The sequence below is a fragment of the Lepus europaeus genome, chromosome Y (genome assembly GCF_033115175.1).
Source record: "Lepus europaeus isolate LE1 chromosome Y, mLepTim1.pri, whole genome shotgun sequence".
Classification (NCBI taxonomy): domain Eukaryota; kingdom Metazoa; phylum Chordata; class Mammalia; order Lagomorpha; family Leporidae; genus Lepus; species Lepus europaeus.
The window spans coordinates 33,057,527-33,072,775 of record NC_084851.1 but is presented as its reverse complement, the minus strand read 5'-3'; positions in this window follow the sequence as shown (position 1 = coordinate 33,072,775).

Below are 15,249 nucleotides of genomic sequence, written 5' to 3'. Positions count from 1 at the left end.
CTCTGAAGTTAAAAGATATATGGACTAGACAACAATAAGTGTAATTAACTGGGCAGTTAAATGTTTGGAGGAAGTAGAAATTTATATAGTATCAAAGTAACTTCACATCCTTGGTTACATAAGGGGAATGGCCATAATAGACAATGTGTCATCATCTCATCATTTAATTTGAGAAGTTTTATGTCTTTCAATTAAGATGGTCAGATATAAAGAAAGATGGAGCTCTTAGTTAAATTTTAATTTCAGTAAAACAGCATAAATTTTAGTATAGATGTATCCCACACAGTGTTAGAGTATCTTGTATTTTATCTGGCAGAACCACTCTTGTAGCAATACAATGTATGATAAATTTCTTTCTTTTTTATTTTTGACAGGCAGAGAGGACAGTGAGAGAGAGAGACAGGGAGAAAGGTCTTCCTTTACTGTTGGTTTACCCTTCAATGGCCGGCGCACTTCTCCTGGTCTCCCATGCAGGTGCAGGGCCCAAGCACTTGAGCCATCCTCTACTGCACTCCTGGGCCAGAGCAGTAAGCTGGACTGGAAGAGGAGTGACTAGGACAGAATCTGGTGCCCCATCCAGGACTAGAACATGGTGTGCCAGTGCCACAAGGCAGAGGATTAGCCTATTGAGCCGTGGCGCCAGCCGTGTGGTACACTTATTACATATACATACTCTTCCTGTCAAACATTTTTAAATTCAACGTAAAAAGATTTGTCTTCTTATTTCAAGGATATGTGGAAGATAGATTAAAATATTCAAAGGCATACTAAGAGAATCAATATAAAAAGAAGACAATGGGAGAGGCTTGGAAACAGCTAGCCTTTTTCTACAGCACATCAGTAAAATCTTAATGGAAATGTGGAAGACTAAATGACTGAAAATGGGCAACAGGGCCAGTGCTGTGGCTCACTAGGCTAATCCTTTTCCTGTGATGCTGGTACCCTGAGTTCTAGTTCTGGTACAGGCACCGGATTCTGTCCCGGTTGCTCCTCTTCCAGTCCAGCTCTCTGTTGTGGCCCACAAAGGCAATAGAGGATGGCTCAGGTGCTTGGGCCCTGCACCTGGCTCCTGGCTTCGGATCAGCACAGTGTGCTGGCTGTAGTGGCCATTTGAGGGGTGAGCCAAGGAAAGGAAGACCTCTCTCTCTCTCTCTCTCTCTCTCTCTCTCTCTCTCTCTCTAACTCTGCCTGTCTGCTTGTCAAAAAAAAGAAAGAAAGAAAGAAAGAAAGAGAGAAAGAAAGAAAGAAAGAAAGAAAGAAAGAAAGAAAGAAAGAGAAAGAAAGAGAAAGAAAGAAAGAAAGAAAGAAAGAAAGAAAGAAAGAAAGAAAGAAAGGAAGGAAGGAAGGAAGGAAGGAAGGAAGGAAGGAAGGAAGGAAGAAAGAAAGAAAGAAAGAAAGAAAGAAAGAAAGAAAGAAAGAAAGAAAGAGAAAGAAAGAAAGAAAGAAAGAAAGAAAGAAAGAAAGAAAGAAAGAAAGAAAGAAAGAAAGAAAGAAAGAAAAAGAGAAAGAAAGAAAGAAAATGGGCAAACGAGTGAATCCAGTCAGTTGTCCTGCTTTGTTTCCTGGACATATCTGATATATGGAATAACTGAAGTAGTCAATGCTCTTAAAATGGGGTAGAAATGCATTGCTGAACAACAATAAATATTATGAATTCATGAAATCAGGTAACTATTGTACACATAGAATGTTGTCATATTGGACAAAAACAAAACTATTTAGACGATGAGATCTGGGATGATATGATGAGTCTAAAAATTCAAAGAGAATATGTATTACAAAAGAGGTGCATGCATTTAATATTTTTGTACAAAAAGGAATTTGCCTTTTAACTTCATTTTGAGAAAACCTTTTTGATGTTCTTTTCCATATGTAAATAAATCTTCTTTTAACACCATGTTGTTTTTTAACACTTTATTTTTTTTCTTAAGATTTCTTTACTTATTTGAGAAGTGGAGTTACAGACAGAGAGAGGGAAAGACATGAAGATCATTCATCTGCTGGTTCACTCCCCAAATAGCTGCAAAGGACTGAGCCAGGCTGATGTGAAGCCAGGATACTGAAGCTTCTTCTGGATCTCCAATGAGGGTGCAGAATCCCAAGCACTGAGCCATCTTCTACTGCTTTCCCAGGATATTTTAGAGAGCTGGATTGGAAATGCAGTAGCTGAACTTGAACTGGTGCCCATATGGGATGCCAGGACTGCAAGCAGCAACTTTATCCACTATGATACAGTACCAGCCCCACCATTTCATTTGTCAAAGTGATACTTATTTACCTTTCTAATGATGTGCAATATGATTAAAAATATAAAATTTCACATGTATAGTTTTTAAAATTTAGATTTCTAAAACATGTATGGGAAATTAAAGATTTCAGTCCTATATTCTCACCTAAACACTTGGTAGTATTTATCAATAAACTCAGAGCATCTTATTTTACTATTTTTTTATTTATTTGACAGGTAGTGTTATAGACAGTGAAAGAGAGAGACAGAGAGAAAGGTCTTCCTTCCGTTGGTTCACTCCACAAAGGGCTGCCATGGCCAGAGCTGTGCTGATCCAAAGCCAGAAGCCAGGTGCTTCTTCCTGATCTCCCATGCAGGTGCAGGGGCCCAAGCACTTGGGCCATCCTCCACTACCCTCCCAGTCCACAACAGAGAGCTGGACTGGAAGAGCAGCAACCAAGACTTGAACTGGCACCCATTTGGGATGCTGGAGCCGCAGATGGAGGATTAACCATGTGAGCCACAGCACTGGTCCCTTATTTTACTATTTGAATAACTGTCTATGCTCTAGAAGTGTACATTGCCAACTGTCTCTTCCTTGTGAAATGTTGTTATACTTAAAAAAACAAAAGAAATACCAGCACTGCTCAGACATACAATTCATTATAAAATAAACAATGCACAAACCTTCAGCTGTGGAGGTCTACAGTTTGCTTCTTTGTTTCATGCTGTAAATGTCAGAAACATCAAAAGTTGGCAAGAATAAAAAATGGGATCAATAAGACTCAAAGAAAATGTTCAGCAATAATGCTAATGTCATTGATGTTAACATTTTAGTTGTGTGCACTTTACCAATTAAGTTTTCAAACTCTAACACAAGCACATAGTTCCCTATAGTTACTCAATAAACACTAAAAATCAATCCTATGTAAAAAAGGGCTAGTCAAACCCAGCCTGCTTTTGAGAAGAGAAGACATGGCAGTCTACAACATATACATTAATTGATCACAATAAGGGGGAAAGAAAGCCAAGACAAAGCATTCCCAATGCAGAAAACTGTACTCATTGAGATTTCAGACAATAAAAATTACAGCAGTTCTCATGGAAGACTGATACATACATAATTAACTCTAACTTTCTTAGATTTTATTTTGGCTATTTGTTCAAATATTTATGTTTTTCTTCCAGCATAAAATTTGCAGTATTTCATAAGCTCCCATGACAGTATATATGAAAATATCTCACAATGGTAGTTATGTCTGTAAATTATGCATTCATTCATCCATAAAAGAGGTTGCCAGCCAACAATCTCTCATGAACAATGCTCAGTGGTTGCTGAATGATTTAAAGTGAATATGAGTTGTTTCAATGGAGACAACTGTAATTTTCTGCTAAACTTTCAATTACTTAATTGCATGGTTTAATTTTACCTTTCAGTTTATGGTCATTAGAAAGCAGTTTACGTGCATAATATACCAAATATATAATGATAAATGTCCATGTGTAACTGCAAGGATCTCACAGAAACACTATTGCTATATTATACAAAATCATGACACAAGTTTCAGTGTAAAAGATTTACTGCTCCCTCTCATTAAGCAAGAAACATCCCACAGTTGAAATTTACACAGGAGTTGCCTGTTTTTAAATACAAATGTCATTCTGTGTACAATGTTATGCTAGTTCATTTTACATAATGTTAAAAGGTTTAGAAATGCATAATTTCTCAGTAAATACACATGGCACTGCAACCCTTTTAAAATGGGTGGGAGGGAAGTTGTGTGGGGGAAGCCTTTGTAATCCATAAGCTGTACTTTGGAAATTTATATTCATTAAATTAAAAAATAAATAAAATATAGTGGCCCATGGAAATATCTAGGATTATTTTATAGCTCCTGTTGTTAAAAAAAATTAAACCAAGTTTGGCCAGCAGCACAGTTCACTAGGCTAATCCTCTGCCTGCAGCACCAGCACTCCAGGTTCTAGTCCTGGATCAGGCACCAGATTCTGTCCTAGTTGCTCCTCTTACAGTCCAGCTCTCTTTTGTGGTCTGGGAAGGCAGTGGAGGACGGCCCAAGTGCTTGGACCCTGCACCCACATAGGAGATCAGGAGGAAGCACCTGGCTTTGGCTTCAGATCGGCGCATTTTGGGGTTGAACCAATGGAAGGAAGACCTTTCTCTCTGTCTCTCCCTCTCTCACTGTCTAACTCTGCCTGTCAAAAAAAATTAAACCAAATAAGAAAAAAAAATGTTAAATAGAAACAAAAATTACAAAACTGCAAAAATGGTGGCCTAGAAGTATGCACAGTAAGTTTTCATTCAAATTCAGTAACTAAGTCATTTCTGGAATAAACACTGTGGATAATTATGTTAAGATAAGGCTCCTGTTAGCACTTAGATAAAATTCACAAGTTATGTAGAAATGATTTACATAATTTATGAAGAAAGAATCTCTCTTTATTAAAAAAATTTATTTGACAGGAAAAGTTATAGACAGTGACAGAGAGACAGAGAGAAAGGTCTTCCTTCCATTGGTTCACTCCTCAAATGGCCGCTACAGCCACCACTGCCCCAATCCGAACCCAGGAGCCAGATGCTTCTTCTTGGTCTCCCATGCAGGTGCAGGGCCCAAGCACTTGGGCCATTTTCCACTGCCTTCCCAGGCCACATCAGAGAGCTAGACTGGAAGAGGAGCAACCAGGACTAGACATCCCATGTGGGATGCCAGAGCCACAAGGCGGAGGATTAACCAAGTGAGCTACAGCACCGGCCCCAAGACTATCTCTTAAACAGAGTTACTGCTTCAAAAATCACATACTGGCCAGTGCCATGGGCTCACTAGGCTAATCCTCGGCCTGCGGCACCGGCATCCCAGGTTCTAGTCCCAGTCAGGGCTCCAGGTTCTGTCCCAGTTGTTCCTCTTCTAGTCCAGATCTCTGCTGTGGCCCAGGAAGGCAGTGGAGGATGGCCCAAGTGCTTGGACCCTGCACCCACATGGGAGACTGGGAGGAAGTACCTGGCTCCTGGTTTCAGATCGGCACTGCACGCTAGCCATAACAGCCATTTTGAGGGGTGAACCAAGAAATGGAAGACCTTTATCTCTGTCTCTCTCTCTCTCACTGTCTAATTCTGCCTGTCAAAAAAAAAAAAGATCACATACTAGCCGGCGCCGTGGCTCAATAGGCTAATCCTCCACCTTGCGGCGCCGGCACACCAAGTTCTAGTCCCGGTCGGGGTGCCGGTTCTGTCCCGGTTGCTCCTCTTCCAGGCCAGCTCTCTGCTGTGGCCACAGAGTGCAGTGGAGGATGGCCCAAGTCCTTGGGTCCTGCACCCCATGGGAGACCAGGAGAAGCACCTGGCTCCTGCCATCGGATCAGCGCAGTGCGCTGGCCGCAGCGCGCCTACCACGGTAGCCATTGGAGGGTGAACCAATGGAAAATAGGAAGACCTTTCTCTCTGTCTCTCTCTCACTGTCCACTCTGCCTGTCAAAAAAAAATCACATACTGATTGATAAACAGAGAGCATATTCAAGATGGGAGGAGTTTGATGGAAAGAAATCTTCAGTGGAAACACAACTAAAAACCATAATCCTGGTGATGTTGCTTATTTTTACCAAGATGAAGAAAGGAAATTTGATTACCTGATTGCAAGGTACAACACATATTGACAGTCCTGACTACACCACTTCTGATCCAGTGTTCTGCTATGGCTTAAGGAAGCAGTGGAGGATGGCCCAAGTCCTTGAGCCCCTGCACCGACATGGGATACCTGGAAGAAGCTCCTGGCCCCTGGCTCCTGGTTTTGAATTAGTGCAACCCCAGTCATTGTGGCCAACTAGGGGGGTGAACCAGCAGATGGAATACCTCTCTTTGCCTCTTCTCTCTCAGGGTAACTCTGACTTTCAAATAAATAAATAAATCATTAAAATATATTGTAATTGTAAGCTTATTCAGGGGAAAATTCATTATTGAAATTGCAAAGGTGGGCAAAAGAGACTATTTACTATGTTCTGAGTGATAAAAGCTATGGGTTCCAGAATGTTATATTGAAAGATACTTACTGTCTGCATGCAGATTTATTTGTTCACCAGGCTTATTGTATCTTATTGAAGATTAAAGAAGAAGTATTTCCAATCATCCAGTATAGTTTCATTTAGACCAAATAACAGCCCTGGTAAATAGGATGCAGTCATAGATGTAATCTTCCAAATTTGATTCTTAAAAATTTGCAATCCTCTCTTCCCCATTGTGTAATCAGGGAAGCTACATGGAAGTACAACTGTAGATACTCATGCAGCAAACGAAACCCAGATGTTGGATCAATTGCCTGGGTAGGAGCAACAGTTCTGGCTGTCATACAATGCACAGTGAGGTAAGTAAAACATACAGGAAGGAATTTCAAAAAGTTCATGAAAAGTGGAGTTAAAAGTATGAGTTTATTTTGCTAAAATTTTTTGGCAAAAAGACATTTTCATAACATATAGAAAATGCATAATAATGAAAAGCACATGAATTTAAAATTAGTATTGCATCAACATAAGCTCATATTTTAGTTCCATTTTATGAACATTTAAAATGTTTTAAATATTTATTTATTTATTTGAATGAGTTAGAGAGAGAAAAAGAGAGAGCACTTCTATCTCCTGGTTCACTCTTCAGATAGGAGTTATACATAACTTTTAATTTTATTATTTTAGTTGTTGCTTTAGGGTCTAGGATATAGGGTTTAAATGACAAAAGTTTACATTCAAATGATATTATATTGCTTTACATATTAGAACTTTACAATATAATGTTTTTCACTTTTCTCCTCTTCACCTTCATGTTATTTTCTTGAATATCTGATTTTAACTTGTTTCATAAACCACATGATACACCATTATATTTTACATACTCAATTATGATTTTTACTGAATAGCATGATTTAGGTATAATGAACCCATAGTTTGTGTGCAATTCAATGATTCTTAGCAAAATTATAGTATATACAGGCCAGCGCTGTGGCTCACTAGGCTAATCCTCCGCCTTGCGGTGCTGGCACACCAGGTTCTAGTCCCAGTCGGGGCACCAGATTCTGTCCCGGTTGCCCCTCTTCCAGGCCAGCTCTCTGCTGTGGCCACGGAGTGCAGTGGAGGATGGCCCAAGTGCTTGGGCCCTGCACCCCATGGGAGACCAGAATAAGCACCTGGCTCCTGCCATTGGATCAGTGTGGTGTGCCAGCCACAGCGTGCCTGCCACGGCGGCCATTGGAGGGTGAACCAATGGCAAAAAGAAGACCTTTCTCTCTGTCTCTCTCTCTCTCACTGTCCACTCTGCCTGTCAAAAAAAATTATAGTATATACAATTTATACAACTAACACCAAATCCTTTTTTAAATAAGATGTACTTATTTATTTGAAAAGCAGACTTACAGAGAGCCAGGGCATCTGCTGGTTCATTTACCAGGTGGCCACATGCATGGCCAGAGCTATGCCGATCTGAAGTTAGGAGCCAGGAGCTTCTTCTGGGTCTCCCATGTGAGTGCAGGGGCCCAAGGACTTGGGCCATTTCCTCCTGCTTTCCCATGCCATTGCAGAGAACTGTATCTGAAGTGGAGCAGTCAAGACACAAACTAGAGCCCATATGGGATGCCAGCACTGTAGGCAGTGGCTTTACTCAATATGCCATAGTGCCAGCCCCACCATAATCCATTTCTACCACTCACAAATTCCTTTCATGCCCATTTGCAGTTCATCCCATTGCCAACTTCAATACTTGGGAACTATACATATGCTTTCTCTGTCTAAGGAGTAAGTACATTTTTTGTAATACTATATGTAGAGTCTGTATCTAGCTTTCTTTACCTAGAATAATGCTTCTGAAATCCATTTATGTTGTAAATTTTATGGTTGAGTAACAATTCAACTGAATAGATGTACCATAGTTTATTTATCTGCCCACTCGAAAACATTTAGGTTGTTTCCATTTGAATATTAATAAAGCTGTTATGTATATTCATATCCAGAATTTTTTTGAATGTTAAATTTTCATTTCCCTAAGCTAAATAAACTAGAATACTACTTCTAAATTATACACATATGGTGATGTGTGTTTATAAGACACAGCCATGATTTTTTTTCCAGAAATGATATTTCAGCTTACATTCCAACAAGTAATTGGTAGAGATCTAGTCACTCCACGTCCTTGCTACCACTTTATATTATCTGCATAAACTTTAGTCAGTAAAATAGATTGTGGTAGTATCTCTTTCTGTCTTTAATTTGTATTTCCATAAAGGCTAGTGAAGTTGTTTATTTTTCATATACTTACTTTCTATGTGTATATATCTATCCTTTTGTGAAATGTATGTTCATTCTAATTGGACTTCTTGCTTTTCTACCAATGAGTTTAGAGTGTGTACACACACATACACACACACACACACACTAGATACATGTACTTTCTGGGACATGTGATTTTGTAAATGTTAGTAGGTAGTATTTCATCTTTCATTATAACAGTGTAAATGAATACTGAAACATTCAGCTATCATTTATGTACACAACTGATTCTTACTTCAGTCATCAGTTATTTCTATATGTGTAAATTCTGAAGCTCTGTCATTTTGTATATATGTAAAATAATTATATATTCCTTGTCAGTTGGTCATTTTGTCAATATGGAAGCCTGTTTTTATCCCTAGCAAAGGCCATGTCCTGAAATATATGTTGCTTCTTATCAATATATTCAGTCTAACTTATTATGACTAGTGTTGGCAAGGTATTCTTTTTATTTTAACTTGTCTGTGTACTATTATTTAATTTACTTTTCATTACTTTTAGAAATTTAGCTTCTTTAGCAGATAGTTGGAGTGGATTTTTTCTTCAGTATAACAATTGACTTAATTGGAATGTTTACAGCCTTTACAGCTAATGTAATCATCCATAAGGTTTCATTGTACTGCATATTTGTTGTTTATTTCTGTTTTTGCTTATAAGTTTTCTTTCTAGCTTTAGCTAATTGGATTTATTTATTCATTGAGGATATATTTTGTCCTAGCTATTTGCTTATATGCTTTACCCCTTTATTCTTTTTAAAATATGATTTTCTGTGGATTAATATAACTGCTTTACCTTATCTCAAACTATTTGTTAAACATTTTTGTTTAGTTATGGGCATACAAGGATAGACATGAAAGTGAGAGCTAGAATGAGGGCAAGAGAATGAAAAAGTGAGAGTGAGAGAGCAAGAGAGTGAGATAGAGAGGAGTCTCTCATCAGCTGGCTTTCATCTAAAATACCAAAAATGCTCATGGCTGGGCTAAGTCAAAAGTGGTAACTTTTGGAACTTGGAAACCTCCCAGTTTTAGGAAAGGTTTTGTCGTTGGCTTCCTAGTTTTACCTGATTCACACACAGCTTAATATCCATCAATACGGAGATCCTCATGCACATTTCTTCAGTTCTTTCTCTGTGTAGCTTCCTTCTTCCATATCTATGCCTCCCAAATCACACCTGCTTCAGCCTCTGACAACACAAAGTCTACTCAGCTCACAGAACCACCTTAGCTTCCCCACCCTTGAGCTACCTTCTTCCAATATAAAGGGGCCCCCTTTTTTAGGGGTCTCTTTGTTTTTCTGCTCATGGATAATGGCCCAATACTGCTGTTGTCCAGTATCTATATACATGGGTCTCATTTTTCTCTTTCCTTCATGTTTATGGTGGGAAGGTAAATCTAGTACCAATTGCTTCAGCAAGTTTCAAAATGAAGCTAGGCAATGTTGTTTGTTCTTTTATTAAAGTGTAGTACAGCAATACTAACTTTGAATCCAAGGCAGATAAAGCAAAAATCTCCCTTTATTCTCAACTTTTTTGTTCTTGCATTCTTTTTTGGGTGTAGATTGGTGTATTTGGAAAATTAAATAGATTTAATAATTATAACTATCTCATTAATGGCAAACTTCTTGTCTACCTTCAGTATAAATAGATAAAAATAGAGTCAAAATCATTATCAATGCTTTTCCAAAATAATTATTTATTCATGACCATGCATTCTTTATTCATAAGAATATTTTCTGGCATATAATTAAATTAGTATAATTGAATGGAGGATTTTCTCAAATCTTTGGAGATGAGAATACATTTCTGTTGTTTTTCCACATAAATGATAACTGATTTCACATAGCACTCCTGACTAAAAAATTTCCAAATATTTGTGTTCTGGCTCAGATATTCTTTCTTCTGCTTCACCAAGTCTGCTGTTTTGGCTTTCCACTGAGTTTTTATTTGATCTATTGAATTCTTCATTTCTAATATTTCATTTTGATTTTGATTTCTCTTTAAAATCTTAATTTCATGGAAAAATTTTCATTCTTGTGTGGATCTTTTTGATATTTAAATTCTTCATTTCATTAAAAATTTTCTTTCCATAGAAGAATGGCAATGTCATGTAGTGCATATTCTATGGAAAATTCATACATTGAGTCTAGCCTAGAAATCAGAGACAGAGCACTGCAGCTGTTAGAAAAGGAGTCCACAGACAAGAGAATCAGACAGTAGCAGTGCACTGCACTGACATTCAAGAAGAACAAAAAATGGGCAAGTCCCAGAGGATGCCCTTCCTACAGAGAACTTTCAGTAGACCACAACACAAAGAGTTCTCCCAACTGTATCCCCAGCTGTCTAATTCATGTGTACCTTCCTCTTTTAAGTCCAGAACACTGTAACACTATAAGCCATTTTCAGACTGATGTGTAAATAAGACAGCCATATGCAGCTATTTCATTTTGCTTCCTGTGTCATTGCCCAGACTAACAAATTAGGTTAGGCAAAAACAACTATGGTGTTATGTATCTTTAGTAAAAAGCTGAACAAATCTAAAATTTGTTCCTATTTTCTTAAGAAATACACTCTACAAAAGGTAGCTGTCATGATGACTCAGTTTTGGCTGAAGGCAGAATCATTTTAATGTAAATATACTGAATAAACACATAAACAAATATCCCTAACAAAATACTGTCAGCCCAACTTGAATGTTTTCATAACCAGCTCCTGAAAGAAGTTCTGATAATCATGAGATACAAATAACCACTACAATTGGATCATGCCTAGTTACTGGGAACTTTTTGGTCGGGTCTATTTCTGAAGCTGCTATATAGCTGGATATGGTTACTTTCCATTAATTTATACAATAAATGACTTTTATAAGGAAATAATAGATCTAGTATGATGAAATAAAAATAAAAATAACTGAGAAATACACAGGAAATGTCTTATATATTTTAAAGTTACATATGATGCAAACTTCTAAAACAAGAACTCCTTAACCATGGTCTAAATCTTAAATTATTAATGCATGACTTAATTGTCTGCAAGACTAAGAAGTCACTTGTTAATCACATCAAGGCCTTATGTGGGAGGAACACTCAGAGTGTATGGCATGGTCATTATTTTCCTGGTGAGTTAAGTATTTCTTATCTGGTATATGTGGAATGTTGTCTAGAAATGACTTAAGTCATAATTTTTTTAGAAGAAAAGTATTTGAAATGATTAAATAATATAAAGTATATCATCTGGTGATTACAAGTGAAACTAGAGACAAATAACTGCACAAACCTTGGAATATCTGTAACTATATAGAAAGCAAATAACAATCTTTGTTTTAAAATATTTTATTCTTTTCTGAGCTGCAAACCACAGTTTCTGGAAAAACAAATATGCAAGGCTTTTAAGATATAATGCTATTATAATAACCTTCTGATATCTTTTGTTATAGAAAATAAAGTTATAGCAAAGTACATATATAAGTAGAGAACCATTTTCTTGTGATGCAGCAGACATATAGAAAGATGCTCAATATCACTAACATACCAGGTAAATGCAAATCAAATATACAATAATATTTCACCTTATTTTACAGTGCCTTTTGTCAAAAGGATAGGAGATGACAAGTGTAGTCAGGGATGTGGATAACTAGGAACCCATCTATACAATTAGTGGAAATGTACATGAGTACAGCCAGTATGAAAACAATATGAAAGTTCCTCAAAAAGTAAAAATAGAATAACCATAGGACTCATCAATTACTCTTCTGCGTGTATATGCAAAGAAATCAGTCAGTCATCACCTGGTAGAGATATCTGTGCTCCCATGTTTATTATAGCATTTTTACAGTAACCAAGAAATGAAAACACACTAAGTATCCTTTAATGGATGAAGAAATAGTATTAAGAAAGAAATGGAGAATCAAATATTATATAATGGGATGCTATTGAGAGAAAATTATTTAGCCCTTACAAAAGGAAATTTAGCCATTTGCTACAGAACAGATGAATCTGGAGTATAAACCAGATATAGAAAAAATATTTAAATTGCTTCATGGTCTCAATTATATGTAGAATCTTTATGATCCAAATGCTATACATAGAAACAGTGCAGAACATTGGTTACTAGGGTAGGATGGAATGATGTAGGCTAAAGGGTAGAAACTATTTTTTTAAGGGAAAGGGTTTATTGGGGAATACCCAACAGACCGGAGTGAAGGGGCAGTGAAGGAAAAAAGAGTAGGAGACTGTAAGAGAGAGAGAGAATGGTGCCGGCACACCGGGTTCTAGTCCTGGTCGGGGCGCTGGATTCTGTCCCGATTGATTTGAAAGGCAGCGACAGAACATTCTCCTATCTTTTAGTTTATTATTCAAATTCCAACAATACCCAGGGCTAGGCCAAGTCAAAACAGGAGCCAGGGACTCAATCCAGATTTCCCCTGTGGGGACAGATCTACAACTTCAACCTTCACCTGCTGCCCCAAACATGTATTAGCATGACTCCAGAATTTAGTGCAGAGCTATGGCTCAAACCCAGACCCTCCAATAAGGGAAGTGAGCATCTCATGTGGCATGTTAACTGCTCCACCAAATGCCTGGTCTGGGTACAAAGTTTTAATTCTGTAAGGTTAATCAGTTTAGAGATCTGGTGAACAGCGTGAGAACTCTAGAAAATTATATTATATTATATTATATTATATTATATTATATTATATTATATTATATTATATTATATTATATTATATTATAATTTCCTAGAAATAAATTCTGTGTTCTTACAATATATTTTAAAAATTTAATGTGAGATAAACATTGATATCATATCTTGTCAACATACCACAAAACATGAATTGCAGTGGCATAAATCCATTTTACTCTAAAATATAATTTGCTTAACTTGGTCCAGTTCCATTTTTCTGATGTGTTGTTGGATTTGATTTGTTCATATTTTTTGAGGATTTTTGTGTCTATGTTCATGAGGAATATAGGTCTGTAGTTCTCTGTTATGTCTTTTTCTGGTTTAGGAAATAAGGTGATCTGGCTTCATAGAAGGAGTTTGGGAGGATTCCCTCCCTTTCAAATGTTTTGAATAGCTTGAGAAGAATTGGAAATAGTTCTTTAAATGTCTAGTAAAATTCAGCAGAGAAGCCAACTGGTCCTGGACTTCTCATTCATAAATGAGAGCTTTGCAGGATATAATATTCTGGGATGGCAGTTTTTCTCTCTTAGTACCTGGGCTATATCTCGCCATTCTCTCCTCGCTTGTAAGGTTTCTGATGAGAAGTCAGCTGTGAGTCTAATTGAGGATCCTCTGAGAGTGGTCTGATGTTTCTGTCTTGCACATTTTAAGATCTTTTTTTTTTTTATGTTTCACTGTGGTGAGTTTAATTACAATGTGTCGTGGTGAGGATCTCTTTTGGTCATGTATATTAGGGGTTCTATAAGCTTCCTGTACTAGGATGTCTCTGTTCTTCTCCAAACCTGGGATATTTTCTGCTAGTATGTCACTGAAAATGCCTTCTAATCCTTTCTCCCTCTCCATGTCTTCAGGAACTCCTAGAACCCGAATGTTGGTTTTTTTAATAGTATCCTGTAGATTCCTGACAGTATTTTTTAGATTTCTGATTTCTTCTTCTTTTCTTTGATTTGACTGTTTGCTTTCCTGTTCTCTGTCTTCTAAGTCCGAATTTCTCTCTTCTGCTTCACCCATTCTGTTTTTAAGGCTCTCTAATGTGTTTGTCATTTGATCTATTGAGTTCTTCATTTCATTGTGGTTTCTCGTCACTATCACTGTTTCTTGTTCTACTAGTTGTTTCATTTCATTTTGATTCCTCCTTAATATTTCATTTTCATGAGAGAGATTTTCTATCTTGTCCATTAAGGATTTCTGTAGTTCAAGAATTTGTTTTTGAGAACTTCTTAATGTTCTTATCAATTTTTGGAGATCTGCTTCTTGCATTTCCTCTATCTCTTCATCTTCATAATCTTGCATTGGGGTGTCTTGTTCATTTGGGGGCATTATAGTGCCTTCCCTGCTCTTGTTACCTTGGATTCTACATTTGTTGTTTGGCATGTTGGAGATAATTTATGTTTTTGTTTTTGTTTATGTTTTTGTTTTTTGCTGTGGTGTTTTTTTCTCCTTATACTATGCCTCTAAGTGGGCTGTGTGCTTTAATGGATCCTTAGAGGGTGTGATGGGTGTGGCCAGAGAGTTCTGCTTGATTCTTCAGATTTAAGGCTGTGCAAAAAGTGACTCATCCAGATTGTTCTCTCCTTTACTCCTTGCTGGATCTCTCTCTCTCTCTTTTTTTTTTCCACTCAGTTGGGAAGTAATTCCCCAAAGCTGAGTGGAATTAAGGATAGTTGAAATCTGGCCTCTGTGAGTATTCGTTTGATCTACCCATGGGACCACACAATTGTTTATGCAGCCCTCCATGTGCTCTCAAGTTTCACCATAGTTCCAAAGTTACTGAGTTTGTGTACTTGTTGGTGCTTTACATATGTAAAATGGCGCCTGAACATAACCCTACCATACAACCCAGCCACCCAACACCTTGGAATTTACCCAAAGGAAATTAATTTGTCAAATAAAAAAGCCATCTGCACATTAATGTTTATTGCAGCTCAATTCACGATAGTTAAGACCTGGAACCAACCCAAATGCCCATCAACAGTAGACTGGATAAAGAAATTATGGGACATGTACTCCATAGAATACTATA